Source organism: Heliangelus exortis, chromosome 9 (assembly GCF_036169615.1).
Source record: "Heliangelus exortis chromosome 9, bHelExo1.hap1, whole genome shotgun sequence".
NCBI classification, from domain to species: Eukaryota; Metazoa; Chordata; class Aves; order Apodiformes; family Trochilidae; genus Heliangelus; species Heliangelus exortis.
Window position 1 is genome coordinate 10,127,499 of NC_092430.1, and position 14,189 is coordinate 10,141,687.

Here is a 14,189-nt window from a genome sequence, read left to right on the forward strand (position 1 = left end):
TGGACATATCCAGCATGTGGAATATATCCACCACTGTCTTCAGAATGTGAGCAGCTGGCAAGACAGGGGCAAAAAGAGGGCTGGCTGGAGCAGGGTGAAACACTGAGCTTCTGCTGAGCACAAACCTTGGGTGCTAGGAGAGATTTGTTGGCTCAAAACCTGCCTTAGGACTGCATCCATCAGAGCTGCTGCCCAAGGTGGGAAACTTAAACAGGACTCTCATGAGAGCAGTTATTTTTGAAGCATCACATTCTTTACTGACCTGAACAGGGTGTTCTTTCTTTTCTTTAAGGGTGCTTCTCATTAAACTGGCTTAGCTGGAAACTTGGACACAAGCACCTTTCAAGTCCAGACACTGGGAGCTGAATGAGAACAATGAGAAATTAAAACACAAATTGTTAAAAACAAAAACCTTTTGTGCCAAGCTCCTGAATGAAGCAGCCTGACTCAGCAGGGGATGTACAGGACTGCCCAGGGATGTTGGAGGTGTGAATCACAGAGGGATAGATTTCCTAAGAGCTATAGAAGTGAGAATCATGGAATAGCTTGGGTTGGAAGGGACCTAAAGGCTCATCCAGTTCCAACCCCCTGCATGGGCAGGGACACCTCCCACCAGCCCAGGTTGCTCCAAGCCCCATCCAACCTGGCCTAAGACACTGCCAGGGATGGGGCAGCCACAACTTCCCTGGGGAACCTGAGCCAGGATTCACCACCCTCAAATTAAAGAATTTTTTCCTGATGTCTAACCTTTATCTCCCTTCTTCAAGTTTGAAACCATTTCCCTTTGTCCTCTGGCTACACACCTGTGTAAAAAGCCCTACCCCAATGTAGAATGGATCCAAAACTAGATGTATATTATCTGTATGTATACTTAGAGGTATATATAAGAATCCAAAATATGATGAAGGTTTTGTCACATTCTTTTAAAAGCAAACAAAACCAATCACCAAACCAAACCACACAACAAACAAATAAATAAAAGCAGCAAAGAAAAAGCCAGAGCAGTTTCAACTTGCACATTTAATATTGAGTCCTCTTTCATATCAGACCCCTAAGGTCAGTTCACACCTCCACATCGAGGCTGTTAATGGAGCATGAGACAATTGAGGCATCCAGCCACCCAGAGCATAATCCTGCTCTTTGAGAGCACAGAAAGGCACTTCATAGCAGCAAGTGTCAATAGCCACTCCCCTATTGATAGAACATCCTTTCCCTCCTCCATAAACTCCATCTGGCAAAAAGAAAACAAACAAGGGTTGTATGAAATCTAACCCCAGCCTAGATATAAAAGATGCTTCATTTAAAAAAAAAAAACAAAAAAAACCCCCCAAAAAAGTGATATTTAGTCTTCCAACTGATGCTCAAGTGGTTGCTCCTTGTTTAGGAAGTGTGTGCAAACCATGGTTCTGAGGAGGAAAAAACACCTTGTATCTTCCACTACAGAAGCTGCTGGGGGATGTGGCAGATGCCAGGTAAAAGGCCCAGAGGAAAGGCAAAAGGCAGGTGCTGAAGGCCCCCCTCATCCATAGTTTCACTGGATGTCCCTGCATCCCCCAGTTTTGCATCCCCAGGTGATGGGGGGATGCAGCAGCAGGGCTGAAGCACAGATCAGTCATGGGTCTGAGCTTTCCTTGAAGAGCAAGGGTCAGAGGCAGAGCAAGGCAGAGGGTCAATCTGAAAAACCCCTAAGGGGTAAATCAAGGAAGAATTCAGGCACCTGCATCAAGAAGCAAAGACCACAAAATGTCTCTCAGCAGCTGCCTGCTGGCATCTAAATCCCTGCTAGAACACAAATGCAGAAGTGCTGCAGGAACTGGCCAGTGGAGATGCTACACATTCTCCAAGGTGCAGGGTCCATGATAAATAGTTGGGCCAAATCCTAGGAGTGTTTCAGGAGAAGGTCCAACCTGTTGGGTAGAAGAGGACTGGACATCCCTTACCAGTCAAATCAAAGTGGTATAGAAAGGAGTGCATCTTCCACAGTGTCCTGGCAGCCCAGTAAACCATGCCCAGCAACGTATCTGAGATGGAAACAGCAGCCTCAGAGAAGGTCCTTATTTTGTGCTACAAGACAACGCTTCAGTGGAGAGCCACCATTTCTGTAGCCACAGCTCAGGTGTTTCCAAGGCTTTCCCTACTGCCACACTACTCTATGCAGAGACCCTCTTGGCTATCACCTCTCCTCACTCTACCTGGGAGAGCTCTAATCCACCCAGACTGAGTTCACAAAAGCCATTCTGGGCTCCACATCCAGCATGAGGTCATGGAGCACCCCCAAACCTGTGTTCCCCTCCGGACCTGGGACTGATTTGAGAGAAAGGTACAGACTGATAAAACTTCCAATCCCATAGTCTTTGCAGGAGTTAAACCTCCTTCACACCCATCATCCTAAGCTCCCCTATGTTTTCCAGACGGGTCTCTCCCTTGGTTTCTAGGAGCTGGTGGTTTGGGAAGCACAAAGTAGGTGTGAATTTACAGCTGGACTCGATGATCTTGAAGGTCTTTCCAACCTTAACAACTCTGAAATATTATCAAATTGGTATGAGGCACCTTTGCTGTCCTTATGGGGCACAAAGATGTACTTCACTTGCATGGAAGCAGCCAGAAGATGTAAGCAAGAAACCTTCAGAGGCCCGAGATGGGGTGAAGCAGAGGTGACCTGGCTGTGTCCAGTTTTTGCATCAGTCAGTTGAAAGATGATGTGCAAAGAAGAGACAGCCCAATTGGTTAATGAACATCTCTCCAATTTACAGCAGCAAAATGCTGGGTGCCATCAAATGCAACCCAAAGTTAAAGCTATGACTGCTTTAATAATCAATGACTGCAGAGTATTTAAAAAAACAGCTAAGCTTTCAGGGGCTTAAGACTTATTGCTTGCATTTTCTCAGCTTTCTTAAAGAAAAAAGGGGTGTTGTAGGAAATGGTCAAATTTATCATTTATAGCAAAATATTAATGTAGCAGCAGGAGACTTGATGTGGCCATCTATCTCCAAGCATTCAGACTTCAAAGGAAGCATAAACATGAAATTAATGGTTTGTCTAGTGTAAAGGAAAAATAAATGCAAATGTAGCCTCATTAATACCAAGTGGGTGACTTCTTGGTTTATGGGGTTTGGATTGATTTTGTCAAAGGCCAATAGATTTATTAAAAATGTCTTTTAAATTTAGCATCCGTATACCCATTAGTTGAGAGAAATAAAATTCTCTGCAATTGCCACCACCTCTCCTCCTCCTCTTCTTCCCCCCCCTCCTCAACTCCCCCATCCCTGGATGTTGTTTTACCTAAATAAAGTTCTTGCATTAGGACTCACTTTCATCCTGAAATATGTCTCTTGTAGGAGCTGCTATAAACGTCAGCATTTTCCACAGCCTTAGTTTATGGGCAGAGTGAATTTTAATGGCATCGTAATCTCGCTGCAATCAATTGTGGGACAGGGGGGGAACCTTAGGGAGTGCCCATTAACCAGAGCTCAGCATCACTCCCAAAGCTCAGGAGCTTTCAAAGGATGCTTGGAGGATTTTTTACATTTTTATTATTTTTTTTTTTAATTCACAAAACGTTTGTTCTTCTCTGTTTCCCCTAATTTCTCATGGCTAAAAATGAGCTGAGAGGATCCTGACCTTTCTTCTCAGGAAGTGCTTTCTGGCTGGGACATCTCATGGCCATCCTGTGCTTACCCCTTCAAGCCACCATACCAGGATGAGATGCTTTCCAGGTGTCACAGAGACTACAATGGCAGCTGGTGGCTGCATAATCATGGTCTACAGTCTGACTGTAGACTGGTTTTGACTCTAACATTCAGGGATCTGAGGACAAATCTACCAGGTGGCACAATCCGGTGGCTGAGCCAACTTAACCCTTTCAATGTCCACTCTCCCAACACACCCCATCTCCTTCAACAACAAGCAGATGTCAGCAAAAATGTGCTTGTGCACCTCAGGCCCTCAGGTACCCAACTACCAAAGCAGCAAACAAAGAGGAGAGCTCATCCCAAGCAAAGGAAAAGCCTGAGCTTGAACCATGCAAGAACCTTTGTCCACTCTCTTGTTGGAACTTGCTGACTTGTTGGAACTCACAATACTCTGCACCAGGTTTCCACCACTCGTGGCAATGAAGCCACTCCAGTCACAGAGCAAAGCTGTAGGATCCCATCCTCTGAGACAATCCCATCAGCTAGCAAGGACAGCTGATGCATACCATGGAGTTAACATCAGGAAAAGAGAAGAGTACAGCCTTGTAGCCCCATATCACATATTTATGGATTGCTATAGAACTCAAGGTCACAATTGCCCACCCCAAAATCATTGAGAAGTTGTCATAAACAGAACTCTTTGGTTAAAGTTGATTTGTTCAGGACATTTCAAAGAACTTGCAGAGATACTGCTGGGCTCCCATGTCTGTACAGGAAAATGGTGCAACGACACAGAGGAGAAAAAAGGCATCTGGACCCTGAGGAAGTACCTGGGCAAGTAAATGATGAGATGAGGGAGATCCAGGAGAGAATAAACCTAAACTCAAAAAAAGGCCTGAAAATAGCAAGTTTGAAATCCCTGTTAAGAGATGGGGTTGTAATGCAAGCAACACACAAAGATCAAATCTCTTTGTAGATGCAGAAGAGGTCCTCAAGCATTTTCTTCATTACCCATAAGTGGGGGTTTTTCCTCAGATGAACTTACTTTCACAAACTAACAGCACATCACCTGCATGAGGTTACTTAATTTCTGTAACTCTGATCTAGCTCTTAGGCAGACTAAAAAAAAATCAGTAAGTATCCTTTTGGATCATTTGGATCATCACATTCACCACACAGAAAAACATAATTTGACTTACATGGGGCTGAAAAAGAAAAATAAAAGAAATTAAGCTGCTGGATTTCCTAGGAGTTGTAGTTTTACATATACCTGAATACTGGTGTAGAGGTTGCAAGAGGATCCACAACCTCCCACTATAGTACAAGATACCACTTGGGTGCAGAGATTTCTTCTGGCATCTTTGACAGCTCTAAATTTGAAACTAGAATGCAAATAGAGGTTTTTTTATTTGGTTCTAGAGGGCTGTAGGACTATATTTAGCAAAGCTGGAGACCCCTTGAACCAGATTCACCATCCAACAGGCAGAACCAGCTACAGACACCAAATGCATTTGAAGCACATTAGGTGGGCATGGCCAGCCCTTGTTGGGCAAGAACTGGGACAATTTCCCATAAAAGATAGAGGAAAAAAAAAAAAAAAAGTGCACACAAATGCATTTATTCCAAGAAAAACAACAATATTCCAGCTTGTGGATTTCCCATTATAATCAGAAAATGGTTTTTGCTACAGTGGAGTGCCTGGGTATCTATCTGGAGGCTTTGTGGTAAAAGCTCCCATGCCCTACACCCCAACATGCTTTTGACCAGCTGGTGTGGGAACTCCTATTAAAAGTGACCCCAGCTGCTGTCCCTTTCAGTGCATAAATCTCAGGGCTGACAGCGATTAGCAGAAGACAAACAGTCAAAAAAAAAAAAAACCCACAAACATAACACTCTCCTTGACCTAGAAATCATCAATTCAGGAAAGCATCTGAAAACACCACGGAACCTGTCAGCAGAGCTGGGAGGGGAACAAGTCTCCTGACTCATTTAAATCTTTTAGATGCAAAAAATGTTTGTCCTATATGGACAGGTCAAAATCAAAGCTCAAGTGAGAACAGAACACAACACAAGCGATGGCTGTGCACACACAAGTGCTTTGTTTTCTCAAACAAGAAAAAAATACTGAGTAAAATAAAAAACAAAAAACAAACCAAAAAACAAAAAAACCCACCACCTGACTGAGTTTCTCATTTGCATCCACAGCCAAATGCAAACTCTGCTTCCAGGGGAAAAAGTGGATGTTTTAAATTGAAAATTCTATTTCAGGCGTTGCAGAAGGATTCCCAAGTCAGTAAACACAAGCCAGAGCTGACTGCTTTTATGGAAATACTCATGGCTGGGATTTTTGGAACATTCAGGAGATGCTGAGAAGGAACCAGCCCCATCAGCACAATGCTGATGACAGTACTTACCGTGCCCATTGGACTTGCAGCAAAGAGGAAGAAGTGTGGCTGAGCCCACACAGTCTGGAGGAGTCCTCAGTGGCTCAGGTCCTCTCTCACACTGCATTCCCACAGAGAGACCTGCAAGGTGAAGAGGACAAGGAGACAGCAATCAAATAAAATGAAGCAAGACCAGAGCCAATAAACACTAGAGCCAATCCTGTCTTTTTTTTTCCCCAGTGAGTCTCTCATTTTCTTGTGAGATGGGAGAGTTAGGGTGTCCGGTGGCAAAAGAACCGCAACTGCAAGGAAAATCTGAGCAGAAAATTGAGAAATCCCTCCCCCTGTGTCAGCTGTCATATTGGACATGTGCCTCGTGGAGAAAGCACAGCTCACAGCTTGGCCCGCCCTGGGGTGGCAGGGTCCCTTTTGGAGGAGCCTCCAGTGACAAAAGTGCCATTGGAACCCAACTGACACACTTCAGATCTAACTAAAAATATTACATTTGGGAACCTCAGGGCACAGCATGCTCCATACCTAGACCTAAACATCAGGAGCAGAGAGAGACAGACTCCCTTGGCATTAGATGTCTTTTCAGGAATGAGTTTCAGGACAGCAGCCACCTCTGACTGCTGGTGAAGACAACAGATTTCCTCCAGATACAGAACCAGGCTGTGACCCAAATATCTGGGTGTATTTGGGTCCACCTGCTGACACAGAACTGGATCAGTAGACTGGAAATGTCTACAGGAGACTGTAACTGGATGCCCCTTCCCTTTAAGTGTTGTAGGCCAGGGCTGGATGGGGCTTTGAGCAACCTCATCTAGAGGGAGGTGTCCCTGCCCATGGCAAGGGGTTTAGAAGGAGATGAACTTTAAGGTCCCTTCCAACCCAAACCATTCCAGGATTCTAAGGCTGCCAAAACTCCCAGCCAGAACCAAACCACTAGCCAAGTTTTTCCCCATTCATAGCTCAGGATGGACTCTCAGATTTGCACCCCAAAGCAGGGTCAGACCCTGAGACAACCCTCCAGCACAGCCCAGCTGAGGCTGCTGGGCTGTTTCTCCCTCCATCTTCCTTTGGAGCCATGGTCAGCCCTTTCACCACACACAGAAGACAAGGAGGCTGCACAAACAGCTGTCCCTAAGGAAGACTTTGCCTTCAGAGAGAGCTAGCACATACATCTGGATCTACATTGAGCAACAATCTTGTACCAGCCCAGGCTGCTCCAAGCCCCATCCAACCTGGTCCTCAACACTGCCTGGGATGGGGTAGCCACAGCGTCTCTGGGCAACCTGGGCCAGGGGCTCACCACCCTCACAGCAAAGAATTTCTTCCTAATACCCAATTTAAAATGCCTCTCCTTCATTTTGAAACTGTTCCCTGTCATCCCATCATTCCATGCACTTTTCCAAAGTCCCTCCCCAGCTTTCCTGGAGCCCCTTCAGGCATTGGAAGGCGCTCTAAGGTCTCCCCACTGCAGCCTTCTCCAGATTGAACACCCCCAACTCTCTCAGCCTTCCTTTCTTTGCTGAATTTCTATTGCTCCTAGTGGAGTCTTGCAGGGCTTGCATCTCTTTCCCCTCCCTCCAAGCCAAGCAAAATCCTGCTTCTTTCTTCCACAGCAAGTCCCAAATCCATCCCACAGCCCCACAAGAGGCTGGGCATTCAACTGAACATGCTTGAACCACAGATTAGTTAAACTAATGTGCAGTCTGGCTGTGCTATGTTTCTACAGCTAGTAAATTCTCTGCAACACCCAATGAGAATCTTCTCCCTTACGTGACCCCTGAAAGCCAACATTTTAGGGTTTCCCTCCCTTGCACACATGTTCCCTGAATTCCCAGTCAGGTAACCGTGGACCTTCCTAGCTGATCTGAATTGACTGAAGGGTCCCCACACACTTCATGCACCAGCTGCTTTGGAAAGCAGGGCTTCATCCTGCGTGTACCAACATGAGCCTGAGATAATAAACAGAGGATGAGAAGAAGAGAGAAATCATCAGGGCTGTTAATTTGACACTGACTCTTTTGATCTCCTCTTTAGATGATGAGGAAAGGGTAAGTGTGCTTCCTTTTAATCTTCACTCCCGCACTTTAAAGGCCTCAATAATGTTCCCACCAACCAGATCATTTTCATTTGCAACTCTAATTAATCTGGGAATAAATATGCTTCGGAGAGGTGGATTGATTTAAATGAGGGCTGTCTTTTCACCTTTAATCTATAATGCTGCATTTCTCTCTCTTGAGGAAATAGCTTCCAGCTTGTGCTTTTCTCCCTTTCTCCCCAGGTCCATGCAAGGCTCTTTCTCCTCTTTTTTTATTATTATAAAATAATGGCTTCAGCAGGTGAATAAAAGGTTGGACAAGTTTGACAAAAATGGGAAGCTCTTCACCCTTGCTACCTTTAATCTACTGCATTCTCCTCCTAATGAGTGTAAATTACCCAGGCTATTTCACTGAGGCTTTACACAGCATAATACCAGCAGGCAGCCCATTCTCAAAAGGCCGTTTTGATATTATTAGTATTGTCTTTAATCTTTTGTGGTGTGAAGAATGAAGACAACACAAGGATACACAAACCAGGGGAGCCAGGCAGAGGAGAACCTGGCAGGGCCTACTGGGCTGTGTGAAGGAATGGGTCCAGCAACTGGAGGCATCCTCATAGGGCGGAAACCCACCAAAAAATTCCAGCCTTGGTGACTTTGCAAAGTTTGGCTGAAGCCACATCAGGGTGCCTGAGAGGTTTCTATACCAATGGCTTCAGCCAGGGCTGGGAGAGGAAGAGGTACCTCGCCTCACAGACTCACTTGGATTAATCTTTTAGTGCTGGTTTGTAGAGCCAAGGTCTGGGCATTGTTGCAGCAAAGATTTCCCCACATGGAAGACCACAGTCTCCTCTCAGCCTCCTCTTCTCCAAACTACACATTCCCTCAGCCTCTCCTCACGGGGCTTGTTCTCCAGACCCTTCCCCAGCTTGGTTACCCTTCTCTGAACTCACTCCAGCAGCTCCATGTCTTTCTTGTGGAGGGGGATCCAGAACTGAACACAGCATTCGAGGTGCTTCTCACCAGTGCCCAGCACAGGGACACCATCCCTGCCCTTCTCTTGCTGGCCACACCATTCCTGATACAAGCCAGGATGCTGGTGGCCTTCTTGGCCACCTGGGCACACAGCTGGCTCATGTTCAGCTGGGTATTAACCACCACCCCCGGGTCCTTCTCTACCTGGCAGCTTTCCAGCCACTCCTCCCCACGGCTGTAGACCTGTGCAGGACCTGGCACTTGGCCTGGTGAAACCTCGTGTTACTGACCTTGGCCCAGCCAGCCAGCCTGTCCAGGTCCTCGGCAGAGCCTTCCTACCCTCCAGCAGATAAACACTCCCAGCCAACTTGGTGTCATCTGCAGACTGACTGGGGAAGCCCTCACTCCCTCCATCTAGATCATAAATGAAGATACTGAACAGGACCAGCCCCAAAAGTGAGCCCTGGGGAACACCACTGGTGACCATTCACCATCTGGGTTTATCTTTGCTGACTACAACTCTCTGGGACAGCCATGCAACCAGTTTTTAACCCAAGAAGGAGCTGCCCTTCTTTCCACCTGCAGAGCCAACCCCCCCCTGATCACCACCTGGTTTTCATCTGCTGGGGAAGGAGGGGAGAAGGGAGGGAAATCTCATTAAAGCCCTTGCTATTGGGAATGGTTGGATGTCTAGTGTGGGCAAAATGATTCCTTTCCTCTTGGCAGCTTTCTTCTTTTCCCCAGCAACTCCATGGAGGGAAGGAGTTCATTTAAAAACAAATAGATGTGCCTGCAGGACACGTTGCTCCAGCACAGGGCTCCCATCCCAGCACCCAGGGATGAGCTCAGCATCATTTCTGAAAAGGCAACATGGCTGTAGGTGTTTGGCTGGTGCTCCCTTTGCCCTGTCTGAAATTATGTGAGCACTGAACGGGGATGGATGGGCCTCAGGATGGGTTTCCTCAAAAGAAAATAATTGTGTTGTATGGAAAGAAAGAGGGGAGGGAGAAGGGGAGGTGGAGCTCCCCACCACCCCACCACCTGCACCCATGGCATGCAGGCTGGCAGCACCATGGCTGCAGCAGTGCTGCACTCCTGCCAACAGGAACAGGGAGAGGGGGGAGAGAGGATCTGGTCAAGAAAAAATGCAAGGTCTCTCAGTGCTGGGGTTAAATATCCTGCAACACTCATACTCTGACATACATAAGAAAGCCAGGCTGGTCCCCAAGGAGGGCAGAGGGAAGACTGGGGACCAGAACCCAAAAACTCCCCTCTGCCTCTCAAATTCAGCCAGTGCTCCAAAAAAGGAAGTGGAGTTCAAACAAAGATAATAAACCATCAATAAAATCCTCCTGGAGCAGGAAGAAAAGCTTTGCCTTACTGCAAGCAGGAACCAGGCCCCTCACCAGCCCAGCCTATTGCTAACCCCCTTCAATCATTTCTCTCCTCTCAGCCTGCTTCAGGTCCCCATCACTCGTGTTGTATTTTGTCTTCCATTTTTAAAAATTTGCCACTTGTGATTATTATTCTCCCATCTAAGAATGCCTCATATTCAGAGGCTCCTTTGTTTCACTCTTATTATGCACACCATATATGTTCAAGGTCGCTACTTTATTATTCAAGCGGGCACTTTTTTCCTTCTCTTTTTATCCCCCCCTCCCTGAAGAGGCTCGGTTCAAGGTCTCGCATTCTCTGCTTTCTCCCCCAAGTTTTGCCATTTCTTTTGCTTATAAAAACAGTTTCCCTTGCCTTCACATTCATCAGTAGCTTCCATTCAATTCAATCCCTGTGAATATATATCCACAAGAAGCCCAGGGCAGAGCCCCAGTCAGCTGCTTCTGCTGTTTTAAAAGAAACCAAAGCAAGCTCTTCATTTTCTTCAACTCTCCAACAATTTCTCAAGTTGCAAACTGATACAAGGATTTCCATATCATTTGCAGCACATCCACTAAATACTGAGCTGCTGCAGAGAGACTTGGGTGAAAACCACCCCAGGAAATGAACACTTACAGTTCTAACCACCAGACATGAAGTTTGGCTGTACTGCTGCTGCCTGTCTTGAAACAAGAAGTAAACCAGCCAGGTATCACCTGGCAGGCTGAACATTTAATTTTGGAGGAACAATGGAAATCTGGGGTTTTTTTTAACCCACTAAAATCCTACTTGCTAGTCAAGTGACAACATCCTCAGCCTGTCTTATCAAGTTATCTTGTTATATGGGGTATTTGTGCACACTGTGCAGCAAAAAAATAAAAACAAAACCAAAACAAAAAACAACTCACTGCTTTACGAGCTCTCTAAGGAGGAGACCCATGACCCCTACTCCTATAAGCATGAGGTGCAGTCCAGATCCACAGCCTGCTGCAAGACACGGCCATTAAAATGAGAAAATTCAGGCTGCTCCACTTGAAATCAGTCTCTAAAGCAGCCTGGGAGGTATGGGAGGAGTAAACTGTGCTTTACACCCAGGATAAAGCATCGCCTTTAGGGAGAGGTGCTGAGGAGGAGATGCCTTCACCAGGACAGGCTCAAGGAACCTGCTTCCTTGATGCTGGACACATCAACAGCAGATGCCTGGTTATGAATCCCAGCAGTGCCTGATCAGCTTCAAAGAAAAGCTGTTGCTGATGATCTGTGCAAAGCATCAAGCTGAGCTCATTACACCTCTGGGAGAAAGCACAGAACTTGGGATGGGAACATAGGAGAGATGAGAGAGGGACGCCCTGTATTTATGAAGATTTTTACATGCTTCTTCCTTTCCTTGGCCTCAGCCCTGCATCCCAGGTGTTACACCTTTGCAACACACATACACACTGGATACTTGAATTTAGATTTCCCAGCAGGAGCACCTCACTAACCTGAGTTGTCCTACAGAAGCCTCTGAAGCAGGATGTGTCTTCTGTGCATCCCCATGCCTGCATGTGGTTTCATCTGATACTCCTGCCCAGCCACCACAAAAGACATTCTGCCATCTCATCTGCCCAGATGTTTTCACTTCCAATCATTAGCAGAAAGAGTCCATCTCCCATCCTTTACTCCATGACATTTCTCAATGCCTTCATGCCCCAAGTTGCCATCACCACAAGGAACAGGGCTGATTCTATTTTTTAATCTGTTTTGCCGCCTCCTCCTTTTTTTTTTCCTTCTGCCTTTTAAAAAAGAAAAATACTTTATTTTTTTGTTTGCCAGGCTCACACACAGCACAAGGACATAGAGAAAGACATTCTTTCAATTCTTCAGGCATTGTGGCCAACTGAAATGAGAAACAAGACAAAGCCAGAGAAGAAAAGCTTATTATGGGCAGCCTAGTCGGAAGAAAATGAATCACCCAAACAGATAGGTTTCAATGATCTCGGGTGAACTACGCTCTTTATTCCACACGCCCGCATCTAATTGTTCAAGAAAATGTTCATCTGCTTCATAATGACAGTCATAATGGAAGTTATGTGAAATAACTAAAAAAGTTTATTCAAGGGTCTGCTTCTGAAGGTACAGCTCTAATGCACTTTCTTCTGGGGATTTAATAGAATTTCCTCTCATCAAAATTGGATGGATAACAAGTAATTTTTTTTTAATTTGAAAACTATGTTAGCTAGAAGGCTTTCCTGACATTAGATAGGACTTGTGGGGTAAAGCAACAAGGCTGTTATTAAAGAGGGGACAGGATGGGAAAACAAGAGCAGCATTTGCCCTGCTGTCCATGTCTCAGGGCCCCTCATTCTCCGTGCAGGCTGCACAGTGGGGTGAAGAAACACAACTGCTCCCGTTTGTCTTTAGGGCCTGAAAGAAGCCGGTCCAGAGCACATAACTCTACTAAAATCCCTTCCCAAGATACAACAAGGCTTCAGTGCTCCCCTCCTTCTGTGAAAGGTGGTACAGGCAGAAGGTATTTGCACTCATTCACAGGGCAGAAACAGCAGGAGAAATTCAGGCTGTGTGCAGTGTTTCATGTGCAGGTTTTAGCTGTCACCCTAAGACAAGCCCAGAAGGCACAAAAAGAAGAAACCCAGTGTCTGCAAAGAAAAGGACAAAGAAACTCCCTGGCCTTTCTAGAAGATACTCCAGACCTAGAGTAGAATGAGAACAGATAAACTTTCCTAGGACACCTTAAAGCACCAGAGGGAGGCAACACTCTGAGAGCACTTAAGATTCAAGTTCAGAGTGCAGTGAAAGCATCTCTAGGTTCTGAGTTCACTTGCTATTTCTTTGGCGCTGATGGTGCAAAGCAGGTTCCTCCTGGCATGGTGCCCCACTCAGGGTCATCATCAGGCTACTTCTGATGAAGACCATCATCTTTAGTTCATGATGTAAAGTATCTCTCTAACTTGAGAAAAAAAAAAAAAAGAAAAAAAAGGAAAAAAAAAAAAAAAAAAGAAAAAAAAAGGAAAAAAGGAAATAAAAAAAAGAAAAAGAAAAAAGAAAGGAAAAAAAAAAAAAGTGGTGTGGGGGTGTTTAAACTTCTTTTGTACTTTACAAACACAACAAAAAAACAACAAGGAAAGTATTTCCACAGCCACTGTCTCAGCTCAGCTTTCCAAACAGTCTGTGCAGAAGGACTGGTGCTAGGCTGATGGGTTTTGTGGCTGCCTTTTCAGCCCTAGGTTGGTGAAAGGCAGGAATTCTCATTGCCAGCAATATGGGCAGACCAAAAACCAGAGGACAGAATTGCTCCTTTATCCCCCTTTCAACCTCCCAAGGGAAGAGGGAAAAGAGAAATAAGGGCAAGAGACTTAAAAACTGGAAATTCAAACTGAAACACGTTTGCTGGAATAGGAGGGCAGCAACACATGGAATAAACAACAAATATAAGCAAATCTTACAATCTATACACAACCTGATCTCCATAAAGGCAAGGATAGGTGCCCGAGGGCCCCTTGCAGCAGAGTCGACTCAGTAGAGGCGTCCACAGCTCTTCCCAAGCAGCCGATGCATGTGGATTCTGAAGAGCACGTGGAGAGTTGCTGGCAAACCAGCAGAGCAAGGAGGAGGAGAAAGGAGGGAAAGCGGGGCCGGACTTCCCCTCTTCCTGACTTTTTTATGGAGTATGGGCAGGAAGTGGATGGGATATTAACCCCTCTAGGTGCCACCCCTCTCGAATCCCTCAGGGTCCTCAGGTGTTGCCAAAAATTAACCTGGTCCACTGGAATTATG

General features: G+C 45.8%; 1 long non-coding RNA gene across 1 annotated transcript; it reads right to left on the reverse strand.

Moving 5' to 3' along the window:
* Positions 1 to 248: 248 nt before the first annotated feature.
* LOC139799494 (uncharacterized) lies at positions 249 to 13,956 on the reverse strand. The gene is made up of 3 exons (XR_011727305.1): positions 13,873 to 13,956; positions 6,047 to 6,157; positions 249 to 362 (listed from the first exon to the last, which is right to left on the reverse strand). It is a non-coding gene; the product is annotated as an uncharacterized lncRNA (long non-coding RNA).
* Between the last annotated feature and the right edge of the window lie 233 nt (positions 13,957 to 14,189).